At 38.3% G+C, this 26,351-nt stretch overlaps 1 long non-coding RNA gene across 1 annotated transcript in view; it reads left to right on the top strand.

Moving 5' to 3' along the window:
• The first annotated feature begins 20,208 nt into the window (after positions 1–20,208).
• The window catches only part of LOC139802940 (uncharacterized), a 58,515-nt gene continuing 52,372 nt past the window's right edge, over positions 20,209–26,351 (top strand). Inside the window, exon 1 of the long non-coding RNA XR_011728825.1 lies at positions 20,209–20,386. This is a non-coding gene — a long non-coding RNA (uncharacterized lncRNA). The remainder of the gene's footprint in view (positions 20,387–26,351) is intronic.

Here is a 26,351-nt window from a genome sequence, read left to right as displayed (position 1 = left end):
TGTAGTGTCTTCTTCTTCTGTAGCTGCTCTTTTTAACCCTCTTTCTCCTCCTTTCTCCCTAGCCCTTCTTTTTGGCTTTTTGCCTTCTCTCATAGTACTCCTCTGCCCTGTAACCTGCCACTTTCTGCTGAAAGAAAAGGAAACCATAAATCAATTACATGCACTGTAGAACTGCTGGCATTTTCATTTTATTTAAATTCTGCCCTCGTAACAATCAATTAAAAACTCCACTATCTCAGCTGGAAGGGAGAAAAAGTGCATGCAAGCATTTTCTTCACATACTTTTTGAGGCACAAACCTCCAGTGCCTGTACACAGCCAGACACAAACACAGCCCAGAGGCATTTGAACGTGCACGTGGTGTGTCAAAAATCACAGTCATCTCTCCTGAGGTCTTGGTCTCCTTTTGTTGTCAAGGGAGCATGCAGAAAAGAAGACTAAGCTTTTGCTATTCCATTTCACATTTTATGCTCCTCAGAGAGGCAATTTTCCCCCTAGAACATTGTGTCAGATGACAGAAATTATAATTTGTCACACAGCAATATTGATTTTAAATGCTCCACAAAACTACTAAAAGGTCAGGCTCTGAAAATATTAGTCATATCCTCTTTGGTAGACATGTTTGGCCACAACAGTGCCAGACAGAGCTTTTATTCTGGCCAGACACTGGATATTCTCCCTGTCCAGCCCCCAGTCCTGCTCAGCAATGGAGCCCAGAGAGCTTGGTACCAGCTGCAGGGTGGACAGGAGCCCACACTGACCATACCTCCCATATTCCTGCCACTCCCCCACTGGGGGAATCAACTGGTTTAGATGGGAACCCTGTGGCATTAGCCCCCTCTGCTCAGGTAATAGGAGCCATCTTCTCCAGGAAGCCCAGAGAAAGAAGGCAAAGAGGGAGAAATTTGGTATTGCTGGAATACAGACCCAAAGTTTTTGTCATAGAAAACAAAGAAAAATATTTCAGCAGAGGCCACATTTTTTTGCTTCCTCCTTTGCTTCAGAAGAGTCTAAAATTTATTTTTCAGAATGATGTTTTAAAACTGAATTAGCATCTAGACTTAAAAGCCTGTTTTATTTTCTCAAGTATAAAATGCCCAACTTTGGGTGAGATCATTGGCATCTTTGCTAAGCAAGATCATCAGGCTTCCAAATGGGTTTAGGATCTTCACTTCAGTTAATCTACTTGACAACTTTAAAATCAATCTGCCATCTGGTACCCAAATATATCTAGAGAATAAAAAACCCTTTGGCTGTGAGCAAGGAGAGAAACAATAGGTCTGTAACCTTCCCCTTCCTTCCTTATGTCATGAATAAAGGCAGAATATTTTGGTTTTGTGTTTTGATGGACCAGAAACAGTAGGAGCCATAAGTCCTATCAAAAGGCTAAGAGAATTCTAGCAGGAAACTTTTTAATTTTCTTTTACTTTAATGGGAAAGTTCAACAATCATTATTTTTTCTGCAGGGTTTTTGGGTTTTTTTTAGGAATGGCATGTTAGGCTGTCTTCCTTTCAGGTTATAATTCTCTTTGGACAATTCCAAGCATGCTGGTAATAGTTAACAACCTCTAACTTGAGGAAATTTAGCATCTAACTTGAATGACCAGTCTAGCTGGGGTCCCTGCAGAGCTTAATGGGAAGTCACTCCTTCAGATGGCAATTTACTGAAAGCATCTAACCTTTTGTGTCCTTATTCTCTCAGACAAATTTTTTTTTTCTGCTAACTGCTTCTGAAGGTTAGGCCCCAGCACCTCCAAAAAGTTCCCCCTTTGACAGAATGCTTTTAAAAAGTTATTGTATAGTTCATTGGGAAATAACCGTGCAACACCAGAGCCACGCAGTAAAAATACTCCCGTTGCCCACATTACTCTGATTTCCAGAGCACATATTTAAACATAAACCAGCATTTCTGAAGTAACATTGTGGGTGCTGTCCCCAAGATATTCATCAGTCAGTAAGGACGCATGATCATAGATTAAATGAAGTGTGCTCCATGGCAACCATAATGAACAACATCACTTCAAATGCTGCAAAATGGCAACATCTCAAATTTAATATTGCAATACGTTATCTGTTAATTAAAGAGCAAAGGCTAGTTTCAAAAGGGAACTACTAAGGTTTTAAAAATATGCCAGAGATAATGTATTCCATGCATTGCTAATTACGTAGGCATCTTTTAAAACAAGACAGAATTAATTATGTATCAGATCCACCCCCAGTATGAGGGAATAATTGAATTTCGGCAAAATAAGAGGCATTGTATGGACTGCACATTCTGTGCTACATTACACACTGGGGGGGAAATGGGCTCCCATGCTGCATTTGGATCTATGGGAAGGCTGGTGCCAATTAACACTGTTAATACATGTTAATTTAAGATTTCCCTTTTCTGACTAATTGATATCTGATTAAACCCAAGAATAGGTTTTTTTAAAGCGTTCATTAAACAGCTAAAATTTCCTCACAAGTTTTGTGTTTTATATAAGGCTACAATAACTAAATATGTAGCTCATGTAATTTCCAAATCATTATAGAGTAATTGGACTTATCAGTTATGTGCTAATTAAACTTCAGCCGAATGCTCTTTCTGCAATCATCTGACATCAGATAGATGCACAGTACCCATCTCATTACATTAAAATGCAACAGCAAAGGCATTTAAAGTACAGCATGGCAGACAGAGCAGAAAAGCATGTCTACTTGTATGTGATAAGACCTGCAGCTCTAACAGCTGTAATGGAGTGAAAAATTCAGCAAAGCAACCAAATATTATGGCAGGCTTCAAAATGGTTCCCAGGCTCTGGAGGAGCACAAGTGTTTTGCCTGCATTGTGCCCTGTCCTGCTGTTGTCATATTGTCACTAATAATGAACTTCACTGAGTTTGTACCTACTTCAGTATATCCCAAATCCACCAATTCACAATGTGTTAAGAAGATAGCTTATATTCACTGCTAGATTGTACATATTTTATAATATGGGGAAATCTATAAGTTTTCCCTACTAAAAGTAGCTGCTTGTCCCCATGCCATACAGTGGTTAAGAACTTTGAATTTCCACACACAAAAAATTACCTGTGAAGAATCAAACCAAAGGAGGAAGCACTGATCCTTCCCAATCACTGATACTGCTTTCCTTACCTGGTGACATATTTTGACAGGATGACAAGGACAGGCAGGTTTGCTGACATTACATGACTGACAAGAAAAAAGGCTTTTATGAGATTCACTGGCTTTTGACCAACATTTGCATGATAGGAAGAGGGAATTTTGGGGTCACAAAATGGTGGCAATTACAATTGTTCCTAGCAATTAATGAGAAGGAAATTAAAAATATAAGAAATAATCAGCTGCTCTAATGACTTCCTCAAGATTTCTACCTGCTAGCACTTCTTTTCTCCAGACCTGTTCTTGGTTGTGCTTTTCTCTGCTGGATTTGGGTTTTGTGTCTGGAGTCAAGAAAAATTCAAAGCCCCTGTCTTTCAGGGGAAGGGGAGGGAAAAGAGCAATAAATATAAGGAGGTTTCCCTTTTTGTGCTCTCAGGGTCTTTTCTCTCTTTCTTAAAAGAGAGAAAGCCTGCCACATTGCATGGGAGATTTGCCTGAATACAAATTGGTGGGATTTGATCATAAAGCTTATCAAATGGGCTGGAGCAGAGCTCCACAAGGAACATTGCTGCTGCCTTGAGCAGTGGAAATTCCATCTGGAACATTGCTGCAGCATCCAGAGCACGTTCACTGCTCCTCCCCACTGGAGCCTGCACCAAATTGAGCAGATAAAACCTAGGGAAACAAACTTTTTTCTAACCCACAGGAACCAAGGAGTGCCCAAAGGCTGAATTTTCTTTGTGTTTGGTTTTTTTGGTTTTTTTTTTTTATGTTTAATTTTAAAAGAACACAGATTTCTACAAATCTAAAACTACTAAATCTACTCTGTAGTTACTATTTAAGAAACTGATATTCCTTTAGTGCTAATTTATAAACATTTTCTGAGTTCTGAGCTGAAAGCCAAGCATGAGCTTTATTTTTTTCAATGAAAGCCTAAGTATTAGTAGGAAGACCTAGAAAAGATGTCATAGCCAACTACTAATGTGATGTTCTTAAAATGCAAGTAAAAAATGGACGAGTGTTTGTACTCATTGAAAACAAGTTGTCTCAAAATAGTTAATGTGTCTCTTCAAGAGAAAGCTGATTTAGGTAATTTATGAGAATAAAATGCTTTTAAATTAGTCTCTTCTTAAAAAAAAAAAAAAAAGTAAACCATGCCTGCAGTTATCATCAACTTACACCACAAGAAAGATAACGATGTGCCTGAAAGCTAAAAAGCTAAGAGCTTTGTGTTCTTATTAATGCTGCAGAGTATTTGTGGAGCCATCCAATGTTGTAACACTGATTACACGACCTCACATTGGGTCTAAAAAATATTCTCCAGACTTATTGCCTCCATAACAGCATTATCTATAGAAATTCTCCAAAGTCAGCAAGGGTGCAGGGTGGTGGCATCTCTTTGATAGAAACCACAAGTATGCAGACTCTGTCTGGAAAAGCTGCTGGTTATGTGGAGTCTCACAAGGGGTTTGATGTGGCTTTGCTTCTCTGGGACCTTTGGGTACTGGTGGCTTGGGCTGTCCTTGCTCTTAGCCAGGCAGCAGTTGGCTGTAGCTCTTCATCTTCAGGCATACAGAGAAGGTCAAGTGGAAATCTGCTTCCACCTTTTCCCTTTCCTCACAGCACTGGTTGCAGAAGGGAGTCCCCCAAATTGCATCACTCTTGTTAAAATTCACATTAAAATTCAGCTCCCTGACATGGACATCACTGCAGTAGGAACTCCCTTCCATTTGTTTATGTGTTTAAGTCAAAAATAAGAGATTGCTTTTACTTTATGATATGATTACCTCTGGTTTGGATTGCAGCTCTGTAAAGAGCTACAAAACCAGATAGATTCATATAACGTTATTATACATGCTTGGGATTTTTATTTAAAAATTGTTCCCTTAATGGCACACTGATTTTATTTGTGTACTGAATTTGTTTTAACTGTCCCTGCTTTAATCTTGCACAAAATATAGCCTTTTAAATCACAGTATTTCACTGAGAAGCAGTAAGAATGTCATCTGCTTACAGGTATTATATGCAATAAGATGTATTACTGCTATTATTATTGCCATTACTAGGGGTGTATGTTATGCTGTGAATGTCATTTGATGTGCCTTGTGGGAATAAAAAGGCAGAATGAAACCAAGCCTTTTTGGCACTTCACCCTTTTGTTTCTTTTCATATATCTTTTTGTTCTTTTCAATAAGTGATTGGTTTTATTTTGAAGAGGAGAAGGAAGATGACATCCCACTAACACTGTTATCTTGGACAACTTCATCAGGAGGAATGCCACTCACTTCAGCCGGGATCTGGTTAAGTGGGAAGTGGCAGATATTTAATTTTGAGCTCTATATATCAGTGTTTTCTTGGCCTTTTCTATATGTGTGGCATCCTTGCTTCTTCATACAACCCTTTGCACTTTTGTAAGGGTTGAACCCAGCTACAACTGTCTTTAGCACAGGTGAATTTGGCAAAATCCCATAAAGAGAAGATTGATTCACATTTTTCCTTATTAAACTTTTTTTCACTTGTCAAACAACAATTAAGGCAGAAAATACCTGCTACAGGTATATAAAAGTTCAGCTTTTATATGAAGTTCCAGCTCAGGCTGTTCGCCACATTTGGAAGGACAGGAAGTTAAAAACTGTTAAAAGCAATTTTCAGTTTTCCTCCTGAAAACCATTTTGCAGCTTTCTGTGAGTAACAGAATACAATACAAATAAACATCTTAAATACACCACTGCTTTATACAGCTGCATGCTGTTTCCAATGTTAGTTGTCCATTCTGATATGAATTGTCCTGCATTCACGTAACTTCTTTTTTACTTGCTACTGTTGTGCTCAGAAATCTGGTTTTGCTAGAATTTTCTACCTTGAATTATTTTATAGGTGTCTAGAATCAATTGGGAATTAATTTAAGTAATTCTGATTTGTTCAATTTTTTAAGGCAGCCCATGGCTGCAAGCAGCACCACAGATTCTCATTCCAGCCCAGAACATCTATTTCTTTCTGTTCCTACTGATGTCCTTCCTATGACAACTACAAGTGATTTCCTTTATCCTTCCCTCTTTCCACCACCAAGTATAATTTTTACTGCTACACAGTGTATAAAACTGACAAAATCATCACAGGCTTTAAATTAGCAGTTGTTGCCAACGTTTCACCTTCAAATGAATGTAGCTTTTAATAAATTATATCAAGTCTAGGAGAGGTACCATCGTGATTCACTCTGGAACATCTTGAGTGCTGGGCTATGCCAACAGAAATAATTAACTTCAACAAGGCTCTCTATTAAGATGCAGCATGCATGATTAAAGGAGTGGCAGTTTTGAACAAATGGTTCAGCATGTTGGTGTCAAATGGAAGAATTTTCCCTCCTCCACTGGCTTGGCAGCCACGGGACCAAATCACAGGAGTGCAGACAGGTGCACAGCAGCATTTAGGACTTAGGAAGAAGGCAGAGCAACAGTTTACTTTTGTTGTTAGCTGAAAAGAGACAAAAAAAGACTATCCATCTACAGCCATGAAAATGATTGGGGGTGAGCATTGGTATAAATAATGACAAATGTAATTAAAATACTAGCAATTCACTGTATGAGCGCTACCTCCAAAAATAAGGGAATTCCCAAAATATACAAAGTGATTTGTTTCTTCTGTCTCACACAAGCCTGTGGAGATGTTTAAAAGAAAATTTTGTCTTGAACTGGCAAAGTAACAACTCTGTTTCCCAGCTTAAAACAAAAATTAAGAATATCAATACCTATCGCTATCGATACCTAATGCTTAAAGATTAATTTCCCAGTGCTAAGTATTTATTCAGAGGCTTATTTCCTGAAATAAAATTCCCAAAATTCCTCTCAAAGTGTATCCTTAACTTACAGTTTTGAAAGTGAGAAAATAAATAACCAAAAAAAAAAAAAAACCAACAAAACCAAAACCCACCAAAACAAACAAAAAACCAAAAAACCTTTGGAAATTTATGGCCAGACACTTAAAACACTTCCAAATTGCTAATATAAATGCCTGGCATTAACAAGGATGAGGCCTGTACTTATAAAAGAGATTCATCAGAGGCCTTAATGCTATCAAACCTCAAGAGTTAAGCAGGAAAGGACAAGGAGGTATTTAGGATGTGCATTAATGACTAAGGCAAGCATCGCCTTGCTATGTATTCCTCAGTATCTCAAGGAACAGGCACCTTGCCAGAGTGGCCTGAAGGAAGTGAAGCTTGCCCATGGAGAATTGCTTTTCTTTAAAAAAAGCACCTTTCAAACAAATTCATTACAAAACCATCTGAGTACTCCTGACAGTCAAGCTGGTGTGTGAGACAATGTCAAAATATTCATCGTGAATGAATTACCAGATGAATATATTATCTCTTTTTTCCTCTCTGTCTCTTTTTTTTTTTTTCTTTTTTCATTGTTTGATTATGTGCTGAATGGAACTCCAGTGAATTTGGCCATTCTCATTGACTAAGTAACCCACTTTGAATTTGGTTTTTGAGGTGTGTTAGTAGAATACTTTGAGGCTGTGGGTGGAACAAGGGTCTCAGCAAAGGACTGTATAAAAATTATGAACAGAGAATGGTAACAAATTCCTAGTGCCACTGTAGACTAAATTTCCAAAACAAAATCCATGTTGGGAAGGGATCTGTAAGATGAGCAATTTTTTTAATTGAGTCAGTGACTAAATCAAAACTAGATTCAGGTCTCCTGGAAGTTGCTTGACTAATGGTACAGGACAGGAGTAAAGTAAGAATGATAAAAATAGGAGGTGAGTCAAGAATACATGGATGACTTACATTAGTGTTTGAGGACAGCAGTGAATAGAAAATCAGGTAGATCATACTGACAATACTGAGTTTTGCAGGTTCTGGTGGGGTTTGGCTCACAGGGAGTATGAGATTTTTCTGTTGCATCATTTTTACTGAAATAGTCTAAATAAGAGAATGAAGATGTAAAAAACTAGCAGATAGCAAAGGAATAGTAGCATTATTATGGCCAATCCACCAACCTTCAATATTCCCAAAAATGCAGTAGCAAGAAAGATGTGAGGAATAGTAAATGAAAACAGGGGTTGCACAAATGCCCCTAAGCTGGCTTTCAATAAATTTTTCACTTTCATATGCTTTTCATATCTTGTTGGCTTGGAGTTTTTCTGTTTCTATTTGTTTTCTGTAAATGAGCAATTAATCAAATCTGAGTTAATGAAGCTTGCTTAGTCATCCGAGGTCTGTAAAATTTTGCCAGGAGTCAGCATCTTTGCAACCTTTGAGACTGAGAGAGTCTGGCACGACAGACTTTGCTGACTGGCTCTTCCCATCATCTGAAATTCCATTTATCAGCTCATTTCAGGAATCTTTTGAAATGTAGGAGAGATGAAGACAGATGAAGACAGTGTCCTGTCAGAGTAGTTTATATCAGTTCATTTAGCCTAAGGATTGGGAGACTTAATCACCTCTATTTGAGGTTACAGTGAAATATCATACTCTCGAATAAATAATTAATTGGGGGGGGGAGGTATTGATTAAGAGTAAGTCTGAGAAAGGGCTGTTACTCTCTATATGACAGTTTAAAACTGGGGTTAAGTCCACAGGGAATTATCACATGTATGGGCTAAAAACTGAAAGTGCTGCCCTGGAGTTTGATGGCCTGGAATACATTCAGGGCAAAAAAAACCCCACTTTTTCCTTGTATAAGCTCCATCTGCAGAAAGACTGAGAGTCACTGGAGAGGGCACATTTTGAAACACATTTTGACAAGGCAAATGTGATGTCCTACTCTCAACAACTATTTCCAGCAAGGAAAGGAAATTCCCAGGGAAAGAAGGAAATCCACACCTCTTGGCCCTCACAGATGTGCAGCAATCTGTTTGCCAGCAGAACTTCATCTAATGATACAGTTATAAAAAACAGCACAGAAGTGTCTTTTGACACACACACTCTCCAGTAAAGCAAAGGTTTATGTCTACCTTGATATCCAAGCCAAAGTTAGTATCAAAGATTTGGATTAATATTTTTATTTTTATTCCGAAAAAATCCAAGCAACTCTCCTGGAGAAAAGCAGAGAATGAAAAAGAGTCCTCCAAACTCTATGAGTGTTTTCTCTCAGATGCTGGTAACATGAAGCAGTTGGCATTTCCTTTAGCAAATGTGACTGAACAATCAGTCCCCAGAACCAAACACATGGACCTCTAGATAGGAATTAAGAACTAAATTCTCAGAATGAAGCCTATAACAGATTCCTATTTTTAGTGCATTATTCATGGAGATGTACAACCAAGATGTAAATGGATTATAGGATTACATGCTCACATCCTCTCTCCTGGGGAGAGAGTTTGAACTAAAGTCGATGTAATGTGCCACCTCCTACTTTCCATTCCACTCTTCAGTCTCTCCTTGTCTCCATCTGTTTCAAGACCATACATTAAGTCACCTTTTGTAATGTCTCCTCTTGCATAAATCCTTTCACAAGCTGAAATGTATCTTAAGAAATTAATTAGCTCAAGTAAATCAACCATGGGACCTTACACCTACCTTCTGCATTTACTCCTACCTTCTCACAAGGTCAGTGTCTCTTTCCTGCTATGCAATTACCCATCTCCTGAAATAATTTTAGAAATTCTCTATCACAGGCCAGGATGATGAATAATGTGGTCAGGAACTGAAATCCTTTTCAAGTTTTTCAGAAGAAGATCCATTCTACTCTAGAGGCATAGACAGATTTGGGATCTGTTCTCAGTGTCCAGCAGTTTGAACACCTCCATCACACAGGTTGCAGTTAATGTGTTTTGGGGCCAGATTCCAAAACATTACCAATTAGTAAACAAACAAGGAAATAATTTTACTTTCTCATTCTGAGGTATTTTCCTCCATATCAAGGAAGAGTTAAGTACTTCTGTGTTTTTTTTCCTTTCTAATATTCTCTCCCTGATTGGGATCACCAGTGCTGGACACTATCTAAAGAATCAAGGATTTGATGTAAAAAACTTGCTTCTTACATCTTTTTTGTTAAACAGAGGCATGAGGATTACACATTAATCATAGGCTGTTAAATATATCAACTAGTACCTGTAGTGAACAGATGATCAATGTGCAAGCTGCACCTTCAGGAAAACCAACAGTCAGGTTTTGGGGTTTGGTTTTTCTGTTTTTTTTTTAAATATATTTTATCAGAGAATAGAAAGAAAACAAGCACAAGCTCCCAGCTTTATAGTCAGAGCAGTGCATTTTACTTCTCTCCTCTTTTACGGTTCTCTGAGCCTCAGAGTTTAGCAAGGTTTTGCCTCCTACCAACACATATTTTTCAATTATTTTGTAAAAGAATGGCTAAAATCTGCAGACCTCTCAATCTGAAGGCACAAACATACCTATTTGTAGGTTCCAATATCTAAAAAATATTTAGCTAACACTGTCCAGCAACGAAAATATTAGAAACTACTATTCTCCTAGCAGCTAATTTATTTGGTTTATGTCATCCTTATGGGCTATGCCATCCACAAATACATCTTTGAGGATAAACTGAATTTAACCTCATTTCATACACAGGTTATTTTCTGAAGAAGGATGTAGTCCCTAATCCACTGGCTTTAGTTGTTTACAGCAAGTGACTCTTTCCAGTTCATTTTTGGCCAGTCTGCTGTGTGAGCCATTTCTAGAAACCCAGAACATTTCTTAGAGAAGCTGCTCACTAAAAACTGCAAAGGCCAAGGGAAGATGAGGTACTACAGCAATTGTAAGGGACCTTTGGGGAAACACAAATCAAGCCTTTCTTCACTCACCAGACACATGTATAACCATAAAACTAAGAAAATATTGCAAAATGTTATCCCGTCAACCATGAACACAAAGTTAGAAGAGTTCTTTCACGAGCCACCTCCTTCAGATTCTCTGGTTTTGACTTTTATTTATTTCTTTGTTTGTTATCTTGTCACAGCTGGATACAAGCCTTGTAGTTAAAGCATTCTCTGGGGCAGCAGTACCAGAAATAATTAAGTGAGAGAAGCTGGTACCCAGTGGAGTGGAGATGGAGAGCAGAGCCTTCTGCTCCTCTGCTAAGCACCCTCCAAGGCTGGGATAACAGCAGCAGGACTAAACTGGCCTATTCTCCAGTGGCTGCTGTTTGCAGAGCTTTGGAGGGGCTTGAGAGATGAAATGTGTTTTCTGAGAGCTCACAGTGAAATTATACAAAGAAGGGCTCTTATTATACTGTCATCCTATATCATACCAGCCTTGGAAACGGGAGCACTTCTCTCGTGCCTCCAAAACAACCATATTTTTTATATGCATGTTCCATTTTAAAATGCCCTCCCTAATCATAGTTTTGCTTAAGTAAATCTCCAAAATACCTACCTAGTGAAATTTAAAAGTGTGAAATCAACATCTCCCACAATTCTGATATAAGCAGACTAAAGATCTGGCTAATGAATGCCTCTAACCTCTCATCAAGCTATCAAAAATGTGCCTGTCTTGCACCTGAAATTCAGGTGAACACATTCCTGGTTTTCTCCCATCCCACAGAATAGTCCAGCCCATCCTCCCCCTCAAAAAAAGCTCCAAACAGATAAGGGGAAACGGAGTAGACTCCCAGCCCCCAGTCAAAGAGAAGCTGGCAGCAGACCTGGAGTTGTTGCTCTGCCAAGTCCCATCTGAACTACAATATTGGTACCTCTCTATTAGCAAATACTACTTGTAGCATTTTTCTAAGACATGCTCCCGGATCTCCTGGTTTTATTGGGTCTATCCAAATAAAAGTCATTGCTGCATGAAATGCAGAGGAAGAATAAAGGTTCGTTCATAATTCCTAATAAGAATGAGGGGTTTTTTGGCATTAATTTATATCACACTAAACTATAAAAACTGTAGCCCCTATTTTCTTTGCATATAACGTTTGATTATTTCCTTTTCATTTCTGAATCAAAAAGCTAAAGGAATTATCATCCCAGTGCAGTGCAAGGCTCTAATCCAGGGTCTTATTTCTAGCAGTAGCAAGAAACAGGGGAAGACGCAAAATCTCAGCCACATGCTCTTCCTCCAGAGGTTTCCACTGAGCTGCCAAAGCTATGGTGGGGTCTGCCTGTAGCCTGATAATTTATAAGCCTGCCTACACACTGGTTTTATTGTATCTTGGATATTTTTATTTGCATCTATTCTCTGCTCACATCAAAAGCTCTACCTGGGTTTTAAGATTTGGGGTTTTGAATATCAAGAGGCTCAGAAATTTAGACACTTCTGGCAATCTTGGCAAGCCCAGAACATTCAGGAAAGAAAACTGGATTTCTGTACTTCCTTTTCCTTTCCCCTCTTCTTTACCTGGGAAGGAGGAAAGAAGATGAAGGATAAAGATTTTCTCGTTGGAGCTTCTTTTGAGGTAGCTAATTCACACATTTGCACAAAAATTGAAAAGTTTACTTTAAACAGCTTACTGTGGTAACCCTTTGCCTCTCTTCTTTTCCCTCAAGTAGAAAATCTGAAAATACAAACACAAAAAATGCTTTAATGAAGTTTTCAAAAGGTAGAAGGGGTCTTGGGGTGAGAAACAAACAGTTCATGATGCTGTTTGAAGTCTCACTGGAAAGCACTTCTGTCTTTGCTGGGCAGATAAAGCTTCTTAAATGACTGTATTAACATGGCAGCCAGAGTCTCATTTAAAAAACCACCATGTTTTTTCATGAGTATATCTGCTTCTTACACAGAAAGAAAAAAAATAAAGTGGGACTAAGCTGCAGGAAAGTGCAAGCAGAAGGATGTGCTACAGAGAAAAAATACATGAATACAAATATTTGTAAACTGCCTTCTTTACAGCTTCCACAAGAGTAAACATGCCAAAATCCACTATGTGCATATCCTTACCACACCCTGGATATTGGAATGATTTTTCAAAAGGGTAAAATCACATCGGGGACCTGAAGGCAGTCCCTTGTTTCATAACCTTATTTTCTTGTCCTGTACCAGTCAGTCATTTTGTGTGCTCTGATTTATTCCTATTAGAAAAACAAAACACAGCAGAAGAAAGAGCAAAGCAAGAATTCATCTCATATTGATCCGAGTCCTTCCATTTAACTCATAATTTCACTTCTTCAGAGACAATGCATTTCTGTCTAGGCTTCAGCTAAAATGCTCCAAGAGATGCATTCTAAACACATGCCACCACCTCTTCAGCTGGAGAAAATGGAAAAGGCAAAAAAGCTAATGGAAGAAAAGCTGAGTATTTCAGAAATCTGTATTCTGCTTCTGCAAACCCAAGGGAATTCAACAATTCAGCTAAAAATGGGTAGTCATTTGGTTTTGGTGTTCTTCATTTGCAAACCTCCGGAATATTTTGAGCTTTAATCATATCACTAAAAGGAGACATTTTCTGCATTGTGATTCACTGGATCACAAGGGCATCATCTGTACTTGGCCAAAGGCTTTTCATGATATAAGTCTCTAACCAGTATCATCACCTGAAATACACGTGTGCTCTTAGGTGAATAGAGAACAACAAACTATTGCAGTACCATGATTTCATATCAGGATATCAGATAATTGCTATATATATTATTTTACTTACTACCTTGTGCCAGGAAATTATAATAGAAAGGTGTTAACAACAGCTGGGGCTGAGGTAACAGACTTAAAAATGGAAGCAGACAATGCCTCTGGCATCATTAAGGTGATTTTAAAAGCAACTCATGAGATCTGTATCATAGAATCATAGAATTAGCCGGGTTGGAAGGGACCTCAGAGATCATCTAGTCCAACTGTATCTTCAGTGAATAGGAATTATCAGGATTAACAATCTCCTATGCTGGAATTTCTTTTCCCTCTTAAATAAACAAATAAAATAAATACGAAAATAGCTCAAATGCCTGATTAATTTGTTCACTGAATTTTCAGTTTTGTGGATAAGTCAAATATATACACATTGGTTGTAAATAATAGTAAGTTCAGTATGCAAAAGGAAAGAGTACAGGGAAAATACGATTTTAAAACTATTAATTTCAGAAACAAAGTATAGAAAAAAGAGAGGTAGGTTTCAAAAAGATGAAGCAAAAAAATTCCCTCCAAGCCCTGGTGGAGCCCTTGAAAAATACAGGTAAAACAGACAAAGATGAATCCTATTCTTTGGATTATATTAACTAAATCATGATTTCCTCTTTGACTCTGAAAATTTACTTGAAATGGAACATTAATTTCTCTAATGGAAAGAAACTGAAACAATATTGCACTTAATGGCATTTCCTTCTGACCATACGGGTACATTTCCTTGTTTTCTTTAGGTTTTATTCCTATAAAAAGCACAGGCTTTCTGCAGAGTAAATCAAAACAGCCTTTTCCTTTGGGTGACTGGGAAGAGAATGTGCAATGTGAAGAAGAAGAATATGCTGGCAATACTGTGTTCAATATTAAACTCAAAATTTACTGGAAGATTTCCAGCGCTCTCTACTTACAGGAATTACTCTAAGAAAAAAGAATTTAGGGTGACCAAGTTGATTTTATTGGAGTCTTTTCCAGTGCATTACACTGTAATAGAATGCTCATTCATTTAGAGAGAAATTCATTTCCTAGGCTCAATTTCAAAAGGGGTCATGCTTCCAATGATTAAATTGTGTACAGAGGGCAGTCACTTAAATTCCAAACTGTTAATTTTATGCAAAACAGAATCCTACTGATTTCCTTCACTTTCTCAGCCTTCAGCTGAAGTTACACACATCCCATCAAGAATATGAAATATATTTTTCTGTTAACAGGAAGTTTAAAGAATGGTGCATAATGTTTGAGCCTACAATAAGCCCATGTATTCAAAGGAACAGGGAAAAAAGAACAGGAATGGGGCTGTTTACTGCAGATCTTATGCTTCCAGCCATAGAGTTCAAGAATTCTCCCTGATGGTTTTTTATTACTGAGTCTATGCAATTACCCCAAAGTGTTCAGCAATTCTAACATTACCAAATATAAGCCCTCATTCTTCTCTCTTGCATGGAAATTTTAATGATCTCCAGAGCTGTTTCCTCTTACTCATCTCTCTCTTGAGAATCTGTTGTCACCACCACTAGAGTGAAGTGCCACTACACAAATGGCCAGCTGAAGACTTTACAAGATGTTACATGATTAGAAAAAGAGGAACACGCTGGCTACAGCAGTGTCTCAAGTCTTCAGGACCCTGTCACAACCTGCACTTGGTGTCTGTACCCTGTTTTGTCACCTGCAGGGGCAATGCTGGAACAAACAGGGCAAGCAAACCAGCTTGCTCTGCCTCCTGTGCAGAGGGCAGAGGGCAGAGCTCCTGGGTGATCAGGATGAAGCTTGTTTGGACAATAAAATCCACTCAAGTCAAGGGGAATATTTCAATATTTCTGTGGATTGGAGTTATACTTGAAGCTTCCTTTCTCACATTCTCGTAATGTGAATGCTGACCCATTGCTACAATCATCAGCACTGCCCTGACTTGCTGCAATTATTTAAAACTATAAAAACTCATCACCCATGGGAGTAATTTCTCTTTATTTTTAGGACATCATGTATTTTTAAATCATTCATCATGCATACCTGTGCTGCAAACATCACAAATGAGTTCTGTTTCTCATAATGCAGCCATCTGACAGCTATTCAAAGTGGAAAATAGAATCTGAAGGTTAGAACCACCAATGTAATTCTCTCCTTCACTTCCTCAAACTTGAACAAATATTGGTAGTAGAGAATAATGAAATGAGTTTTAAAAACACACCTTTTCTTCCTGAGAGAAGCACAAGGTATTGGTTCAGTTATACACAAATTTCATGAGATGTTACACATGCTTCACAAGAGATTAACTTTGCACCCAGAGCTGCAATGCAACAAATTTGCTAAATCAGATTTTCAGGCATTTCAAATGGAAAACCTTGAGTGACTGCCCAACTTGAGCAGCAATTCAAAAATGATGCCACAAACAGGTAAACTTTCTAAAGGAGGAGACAGGGGCTTATGACATAGTATATAGACAAATCTAACTCAAAAAGTGTTTTAAATCACATGGGTTTTTTATGGGTGTGTTTAAAACTGAAGACAGTTCATCTGCCATGAAATAACCTGTCAGCTGGTTTGGCTGGGACACGTTGTCAGGAGTCAGGTAAAAGTTACTGTTTTACCAGTCTCAGGTTAGAACACAGGAAGCAGAATTTCTTTGTTCTTCAGTTGTTTGGGGGTTTTTTTTGTGTGGTTGGGTTGGTTTGTTGTTGTTGGGGATTTTTTGTGGGTGGTGGGTTTTTTTTGTTCATTCGTTGCTTTGAGTTTGTGAATTTTTTTTCCCTGAAAAAGCCTAGACAAATGTTGTCTCCCTGGGATATCTGATGATATAGCAAGGACTCAATGTGCAATCCTAAATTTGACTCTGCCTTTTGAAAAAGTTGTTTTTTCCTCCTCATGGGCTGATTAGAGTGATACCATTATACTTCAAATCCAATCTGTACAATCAGCGTCAGCAAAAAGACTCATTTAACTTATCAAAATCTATTTAGGCTACCCAGAAGTGACTTGATTACAATGCATAAATATATTCAGAGGGAGAAGTTATCAGGTGGTAAAATGACTATTCAGTCTATAATAAAGGAACAGCAACAACTGCTGGATGAAAGATAAAGCCTGAGTCATTCAAATTAAAGTAAGCTACTAATTTTTTAATGACTGCAGAGGAAACTGCTGGCACAGGCTGGGTGGGGAGTTTGTAGCAATCACCTTTGTAGAGATTAATAAGGACTGACTGAACTAACATCCAGCAGCAATTGCTTAGGACAAGCTGCTTCCACCTTGGAGTAGGAAGGTGAACTTGTGTTCCTTTCCTGACACCCCTTCCAGCTCTCCTTTCTTTTGTGGAATCAACAGAGAGAACTGTGGGGCTTCCAGAGGTGGCAATGGCCAGCAGGATACAGATGGCTCAGAGGAGCTTGCCCACTCCCCTCAAAACCCAATAAATCTGGGTAACTGGAATCAAATCAATACTAGCCTCTCTGATTTAATTACAGGAAAGAGATTTAAAAATGGGATAAGTGTTTTCCCAAATGCTGCAAGATGGTTTTAGGCATTGGAAACTGAAAGGCTGGAGAATCACTGCCTTTGGATCTTCTCTGCTGCTGAGCCTGAGGAAGCATCTCTAGAAAGCTGAATTTCAGGAACTGAGCTTGGACTTACTGTTCATTTCTGTAAACAAAAATCAGTATTTCTCCTTTTAGTCTGCATTCTCTAGGGCAAAGACCTAAATATGGAAAAAGGAAAGTATCACTACGCATAACCTTAAAATTGGATTAATTTCATCTGTACTTAAGATACTGAGAAATGTTTTGCAGTGCTGGGAGGGAAAGCACTGATCCTGAAGGGACTTTGCACATTGCCAAAACACAGCTCAAAATGCTGTTTCAGAGTCTTGGGAGTGCATACTTGGCTGCACTTGCAATCTTGCTGATAAGATGGAGTAAAATTTTTTTTAAGTACAAAAAAAAAAAAAAATAGAAAAAATAACCATGTTTTGAAAACTCACAGAACAGCAATGCAAGCATTACTGGAAAAGGTAGGATTGTAAAAAATAAAACCAATACCAAAGGATCAAAAAAAAAAACCAAAAAACCAGCTGCTGATACTTCAGATTTTGGAGCAGCTTTTCTGAGCTCTGGGGCAGTTCTGAGGTCCATTGAAAACCCAGCCTGTAGTTTTCCATGTTTACTGGGATCTCAGCACTTGCTTAACCACCTGCATTATTCCTTTAAAGTTCAGGTCACTTTTTTGATATAGGGAGCAATATCTAACTTGATCCACAGAATCACAGCGAGACTCATAGGCTTGAAAGTTCAGGAAGAGTTGAGAGTTGAACCAAGGTGCATCCCAGATGAGCTCATGGTCAGTCACTATTCCCCACTGTGCTTTCAAGGAGTCTGTGTGTGTGTCAATGAAAATTCAGGAGTACCAGCCAAGAGGAAACAGAAGCAGGATGCTCAGGTGCACAAGTAAATTCATTTTAAAAAAACTGAGCAAGTATCTTATGGAATAATTTCAAAAACTTACACAGACTCTACAAAGAGTATCAAGATTTGCAGTAGAATTTAGTCTGAAAATCATGAAGTGAAATACCAGCCCTGCCTGAAGTGTTTTCCTAAAGCCCCTTATCCAATAGCTTCCTTCAGGCTTCTCACTTGTCTCCGAATAGCAGCAGAAAACATTCTGTATAAAGAGCACATAAATGGACAGAATCCATGACTTGCAGAGATTAGAAATTAATTTTAAAGCCTTGCAACCCCCCATATTCATTGCAAAGTATGTGAAAAAATAACATTCCTTGCAATGACTCTGCTGCTGCTCATGAAAAATATCTTTTCTCATCACTGACAAGGCAGATATGCAGCTGACATCTGCTCAGCAGTTTAAGATTGCTTTGCTGACACACAAAAATGAGTTTCACTGTGAAATCAAGATGATATCATGGGCTATTATAATAAGTTGTTAAAGCCCATAAAGTTGTGGTAATACTTTTCTGACTTTTTCCATCAGATAGTTATCATTCTGCTCTCCTCTCTCCTTCCCAGTCACTAGTTGTAAGTTTATCTTCTCAAGAAAATACTCAAAGAGAAAGGATTTTTGTGTTTTTAAATTGCTGTTTCCTACAATAAAACTAATTAACATCTTGCAGTAAATCAGGTCTCCTTAGATTTCAAATGAAGCTGACCTATGCACAACAGGGTCTTCACTTTAGATGGAATGAGCTCATTAGTATCTTTTAATAAATGAGACTACTGGGTGATGCTGTGCATTCCACCTCCCAGAAGGTGCTGGAGGGGAAGAGGATAGAATAGGGAAAATTATTTGCTTATAGCATGCCCCATACCTCTGCTCTTTTCCCCCATTCAGCAACAATTAAAAGATGACGAAGACAGAGGAAAAATAATTGAGAGGCTTAGAACTTGAGGATGTTCCTTCTCCAAAACTGAGCTGAACTACAGAGGCACTGGTGAGCAGTAGGATGTCTCACAGCATCCCTTTAGGCCAGGCACACACCTATCAACCTTGAGGACCACTTTTTTCCCCCTCAGCTCTGTGGTGTCACACCCAAGGTGCTCTCCCAGAGCAGAGAAGTTAAGAGAAATGTTGATTTTACATTACACCAATTTAAGGCTGTACGTAGCCCATCATCACCTTGAAACTCAGATGAAGGGGAACAAATTAAGTTGCCTGTCACTTCATTCACAATGCAAATCTCTTTAGCCCTCCTAAAAGAGAAGTTGAGGAGGGAAGATTTCTCAGACCTAATTGTTCTTCAGCAGGGTTAATACAGTCAGATTTCTGAGTAAAAAAAAACACCCACACACAATATTTCCAAAGGTGCTCATCTTGTGCCTCTGCAGATAACCCAGGTTACCTGAGAAATTAATGAGACATTAACACCAGAAACACCCAAGACATAAAATTTTAGGTTAGGTAGAGTGTGTAACAAAGGTTCCAAAATGGGTTTTTGCAATGGAAAAGTAGAGGTCAGGGCAAGAGTATACCTGAGGAAGGCTACCAACTTCCCTCTTTTGTAACAGATTTGGGGAACTCCAGAGAAAACACGTGTAAGTCTAACTCTAAGGAGCTGCTCAGAAGAGGGCCAGAGAAGAGTTCTGAATAGCTTGAAAAGTAAGGAAAAAAAAAATAATAAAAGGAAAAAAAAATAATAAAGAGAGCTCCTAGTGAAATAACTGACTGGCTCCTCTAGGCACTGTCTTTTCATTCCCCACCAGCCTTTTGTGCTGCTCCCTCTATTTGGGGCAAAAGCTGGATTTTTTTGTTTCTGCAGACTGTCCAGCTCAAAAAAGACCCCTAACAAAAGATCCCATCTTATGAAAATGAATATCCATATTTCTAACCTAAATAGCAGCAGTAGTCCTTCTTTCTCCTGAGATCTCCCCATGCAATCCCTATTAAATTAAACCAGAAAACTGCTCACTCATTCCTTTTTAAAGTAGCAGATTACCCATAATCCCCTCCCTAGGAATTAAAATTTTCCTTCCCTTAGAAGAGGGCTCAGTCAAGTCATATCTAAAAAGAGGCCACCTAGAGACCTGTCATGTAGGATTAAAAAGTAAATAAAGGTAAAGCCCTGGTAAAAAATGTTGCCTTTAATTTCCTCAGTGACGAAACAGGGCCTGCAACAAGATGGGTACCCAGTTACTAAACTACATTTCCCAAGAGGCCACAGGTCTCAGATAAAATTTTCCACCTAATTTCCTGCTATAAAAGGCTTTGTGGCCAATTAAAGCTTTTTTCAGATGATTCAAGAGGGTGGTGATATCATTCTGCTATTATTACTTAGGTGAGTAAAGACAATAGCTTCTTAAGAGGGCTTTTTGCCTTTTTTTTTTTTTTTTTTTTTTTTTTACCTTGCTTTGCAGTCTTGTTTTTTCTCCTTTTGTTAATTTTGACTTTTATTTTAAAAGGTTATTTATTTGCATTTACAAGAAGGTGGGTTTAAGTTAACTCTTTATGCTAGCATGACTAAAATTTTCTGGTTTTCAGTCTTTAATATCGTAGGGTTTGAGTTGCAGTGAAATTCACTGTTGTGCTCTGGTATGAAGGAGTCAAACAGCAGAACTTAGACTTCAAGAAGAAAAATCTCTAAGCTATTTACCAACCATTGCACGTGTCTGTCTTGCTTCAGGCTGCTGGTCAAAATATGGTTTGGGTTAGCTAAGGATCCAGAGGCTGATGTGTTTTTCTGAGTCTACATGTGAATATATTTGCATCTGCATTTGAAAAACCCACATTCATTAATTGCTCTAATAAAAGGATGAATAAAACTGAAGGATAATGGAAAGGGCTTTAATTAACATGAGAGTATTATCCTTTCTATAAAGTATGTGTAAGGAACTCATTTGTTTGTAAAGATCTGGCAATTTTTTTGATTGTCTGCTATAAATATGTTTTGGGGTTTTTTTTATTCCTTGAGATTGAAGGTGATTTCTTGCCAAACCATGGCTAGTTTCTGTACATTTGTATTTAGTAATTGGAAGAAAAAAAATGTTTTGAAAGTCTTTAGGACTAAACTTATGTTCTCACAGATACTTTGGTACTCACAGACTCAAGTATTAACACTCTGCACTTTTAGGCCCTAAATATTAAGGCATAAGATACCTTGAAATCACATTTTTTAGCTTCCTGTCTTGAAGTAGAGAAGTTTCTTTTTGTACTGTAGAGATTTACTATTACTGCTGATAAAGAAATGCAAGCACACAATTAGTGTTAGTTTTCAGCAACAGCTTCAAGACAGTAATCTACCTCCTATGTTCCTTGTTATTTAACAAGGCACCTGCTGAGAGATTTTGTGTGTGGAGGTTAGGTATATTTAGAAGTACAGTCTGATTTAAATATGTGTTGTTGAGATGTGATCTACTCAATTTAAATGCAAAGCTGATATAGAAACACAGCTCCTCCTAATGAACTAATATCTAGGCTTTAATTTAAGTATTAAGCACTTCCAAATATACACACTTAATTAAAATGTCAGGGAAACCTCTTGTAGACTGCAAACAAGGAGCTTCTGCATTTTTTTCCCCTACATGCCCCATCCTGACTTCTCCACATAACAAAGCAATCATTCCAGTGCTGCAAGGTTTACTGATGCAAGGGCAGCTACTGCCCAAGATGTTTTACTCTTCCTTGACAAGGATGGAGGAGGAGGAGGATTCTTCCAACCTCGTTGCTCCTACAGCTTTGAAGAAATGGGGGAGCAGAGTGGGGCTTCCAGATTGTAGCAGCTTCCTCTGCTGTGTCCAGAGCAAGCAGGCCAGCAGCCTGGACTTAAATCAGCCAGAACAGTCTATGGGCATATGCTGTCAGAAATGAATGCTAATTGCCCTGGCATTGACAGCCTAATAAAGCTGATTGGGTTTTAATTTCTTGGCACTGGGAGTCCAGCTGCATGCTGCACAAACAGCAACATTACCCAGGTGTCACTCAGGCTGTAGCTCCCTTTGCCCAGGGAGATTTCCACCCCTTCTTCCCAGGTTGCTCCTTTCCCCATCATTACCCCTCTGCCAAAACCATCCATCCAGTCATCCTGCTGATTTCTCTGGCTGGGGGTTATTTTTCCTGAGAGTTGGATTTTTCTGGAGAGCAGCACAGAGAATTGGGCTTCATCTCTTCTTAGTTGCCTCTTTGGGGCTTTGCTCATCCTTTCAGCTTCTGGCATTTACAGCCAAGAGTTTGTTGCAGGAATTGGGAGGATAAAGTAAATTACTATTCATCTCTCTGAAAGGCAATACTGCAGTTTGCCATTTTCTCTCACTGCTGGCTGTGTGTTGTGACATGCTTTTGTGGATTCTAAGTGAAGTCAAATGTTTTCTGGGAACAGAGCAGATTTTCTGACCTGCTACAATCTGTGTGCCCTGCACACTGATTTGCCCAGGCAGCTCAGGAATATTTGAAACCTGCCTGTGAATGGCAGTGAGGTGAGGCTATGGGAACTGGAAAATGTTTGTTTTGGCATTTGGCCATCTCCCAGACAGAAATAGCAAAATAAATAATCTATCTTCAGGGTCAGGAATGTCTGTGCTGGTTATCTTCATCTTAAAGCTTGGGAGTTTAATTGGCTTCTACAGCCAAATACCACCAGACTGAGGTCAGCTGAGGCACTGCCTGGTTATGAAGACAGGGTGAATTTTTTTATAAAACTCACTGGAATTCATTTGCAATGATGATGCCATGGAGTGCATCTGCCCAAACATCCACCAGCAGTCATATAGCAGAAGACAGCTCAGGGAACCTCTTCATAGATTTCCGTTTTCTTTTTATAGTCTTGTATATTATCACTACCTTAACACTGGAAATCGTTGTATTTTAATTTTTATTTTCTTGTTTTCTGAACACTGCCATTTCTAAGGTTTTATGATGTATCCCCTTTGCTAAGTTCAACTCCTTACTCCCTAGCAAAGGAAGTATAACTAGGTAATAAATTAAAGACATCTTTTTTTTTTTTTACTTTGTCATTAGTATGACTTGGGAAAGTGATGGACTACAGACAACTTCGATTTTGTGTGTGTGAACCTGCGGTCAAAGTAAATCACTTTCTTCTATCTGAGTTGCATTTTTTTGGTGATTTTTGGGTTGTTTTTTTTTTCGCATTGCTTGCTTAGAAGACACTTTAAATGTTTGATTTGGAGTCAATGAAAGTAAAGCAGATAGCTAGCTGTGCAGAGATTTTTTTTCCCACTTTTTATATTTGGCATTACTTGAAAAGGATATTTTTCTCTTCTTACAGAGAGTATTAAATTGGGACCTAATCTTTCTTTGCCTCTGCTGAACTCCTATTACTAACCATATTAATTTTGGATATATCCTTATATCACCAGATACTGTTCCTCTGTCTCTGTCCTCTGTTCCTCTGTGTCTCTGTCATTACTTGCTTTGGTCCATCTGACCAGCTCATCTTTGGAAAAGCTGAGAAATAAGATAACACACACTTGATGCAGTTTGGGAAGCAGCAGCAGCAGATCTGCACTTGCTTTGCACTGGTGTGCTGTGCTGGTTTTGCCCACTCAGTGGTGTAGCCACCCTTTGTGCAAACTTCCCTCATTTTCATTCACAGTCTGAGTCAAACAGATGTTTGCAAAGATGCTTAGGTTTTTAAATGGTTAGTGAGCTGAGGTTCTTGCCTTCTACTTTATACTCCTGGCATCTTTTATTTTAGCTGTATTATGAAGAGAACAACTCTGGTGTCCCATTGAGAGTTTCTCATATTCAAGCTGACAGCTTATCCACAACAACAGGGCAGTGAGCAATGGCCCATCAGAGCTACCAAGAGCAGGAAGCAATTTAAGATGTATTGAGTAATGAAGACCAATGCACTCTCATCTCCACAACTACATGGAAGCTGCTCTAGAATTCTGTGACAAATATTCTTTAGCAGTCCAGCTGCAAAAGAAATATCTTGTGAAAGAGGAGAAATCGAAAGCTTTAATTCATCAGCAGTGCCTCTTTGATGGCCTTTGTTATTTTTTTCAAATTTAGTCAGATAAATGAATATAGTCCACATGTCAAGGTCAATGGTACATACACTTCCCTGAGGTAGCTACACTAGAAACACTATATTTGTGTGGGGAAGTATTGGTCTCTGTCACAACAAGTACTAAGAACATGGGATTTTTTCCTTAGATCTCTATATTGGCTATACATAGTATTTCAGTAAACTTTTTTGCAGGGTAAACAGTGTTTCTGGTTGAAAGATCCTTGAGTTGCAGAGGGAGCTTTCCCTTTTTATTTGGCTTTCCATGAGGCCTTTAATGCTGAACTAGGTCTGTAATTTATTAAAGATAACACTTACACACTATTAGTGTTTATAGGCAGAGAAAGAACACATTGATTCAGTCTGTAGGCTAAATCAATGCCATGCAGGCTTGAAGAACAGTAAATCTCATTATTCTAATTTTTCAGCTAAAGTGATGGGGTGTTTAAAAGCATGATGGACAAGTTAGAAAGCAAACCAAGGAGCAGGATCTGCTTGGTTTATGAAAGGACTGAAAAAAGGACAAGTGAGAACATGAAGGTTGGAAGATATCAGATAAAATAGTGTAGTAACACTAATCAATTGGAAAAATTGTGATCTGACACCTGAGAAACTGAACATACGTGTATGAAAACTGATGATTTATGTTGTATGTCTTGTTCTGAACGAACCCACTAATTAATGAGTATCTGAACTCTCTGAACTAATCTATCTGAGTGGTGAGTTTGGACTCAAACTTTGGTGGGAACAGACCAGGAGTGACAAGAATTGGTGGCTGAGATTCCATGGAATAATTTGCATTAATATTGGCTGCTGGGTAAAGAGCAAGGTACAGAAAAATGACAAGTGGGGCATGGGCTTGGTGGGAGGTGGAGCCTCCTGTGGGAGGAGCAGCTGCAAAGAAAATTTGACCTTTTTTTTGGGATGTTGAGCTGTGTGCCTTATTAGTAAAGGAAAAGAGAGGCATGCTTGGAGCACAGCTGGGAGATTTATCTTAACTTGGCAGCCATGGAAGTATAATAGTTGATGAATATGAAGATGAAGTTAGTTCACTTAAAGAATTACTTATAGAATTTATAACACACCCTGGTTTAGGGGCAGCTAGGAATAGAAAATCTCTACAGTCTTCCATTACAAGGTGTCTCTTTGACCATAGAGTTAAAAATCACTGTTTTTTAACAAGCCAATAACATTCCTTTCTCCTGCAAACCATTCTGGTTTGAGGGAACAATGCTTTCTAGAATTAATGTAACTATGCTGGTTTGAAAAGTACTTTGGAAGCTGCAATGAGTTTCTCACAGCTTTCAGGTTTGTGTCTCTCCTGTTGTATTTTACTGTAGCTCTGAAATGACAAAGCTGCTCTGAAATGACAAAATCTTTTCCTTGTTTCAATGTACAAACAAGTATATTGTGTCAGTTCACTAAATATAATTTATTTACAGAACTATTACTAGCAAATCAGATTAAATGTGACATGATGCTTCAATTCTTGGCTTAATCAAATACTTTGGATATTTTTTGAAATGCAGAAATAGATCTCAATTATTAAGATATTGTACTATTCCCTAGAATTTTCAGGAAAGGCTCTTTTTTCCCCAGGTATTAGTAGAAAAAAAATAAGGGTATTGTTCAGAGATTCTGTATGGGCTTTTCCTTGTTGTTCCTTGTTGTCACTGCCATATGGTTCATACATTTTAAGTAGTAAGAAAAGAATGTAAATCTCTGGATATGTGCTATATTAGTGTAGTCAAATAGATAAATGAATTGCCCTAAAATCTGAAAGTGCCCCTTGAGATTCACTGAACTATTCACAACCTGAGTCTGACAGGCAATGATTTAGCCAGACCATCTATAACTTTTATTTGAAAAACAAGGACAATTAAAAATAGGATGAGGCATTTTGGTTATAAATTACTCTGGTCAAGAATGTAACTAGATTTTTATTCCAATGCCTAAATGAAATATCTTCCTGTATATCCAGTGAGTTTCATTACAGCTTCAGTTTTATTACCTCACTTTGAGAGATTTAAACCTTTTCTTGGAAACGCATTACTCTTCAGAAAGTGCAAAGGAAAGTGAAATACAATAATAATTTTTTGGGGTGGGGGGGAATAACACGAGAGAAGGAACCAGCTTTTATATTTAAGATATAAAGATATAAGATATATTTAAGACTGAACCTCTGTGTTACTATTTTGTTGAGATGCTTGTACACTGCAGCAGTCTTTTTCAAAACTCAGGTAGGGCAAAGCTTTGAGACTCCAGATGTGCCATAGAT

This window comes from Heliangelus exortis, chromosome 15 (genome assembly GCF_036169615.1).
Source record: "Heliangelus exortis chromosome 15, bHelExo1.hap1, whole genome shotgun sequence".
NCBI lineage: Eukaryota > Metazoa > Chordata > Aves > Apodiformes > Trochilidae > Heliangelus > Heliangelus exortis.
This window is presented reverse-complemented; position numbering and strand designations above follow the sequence as displayed.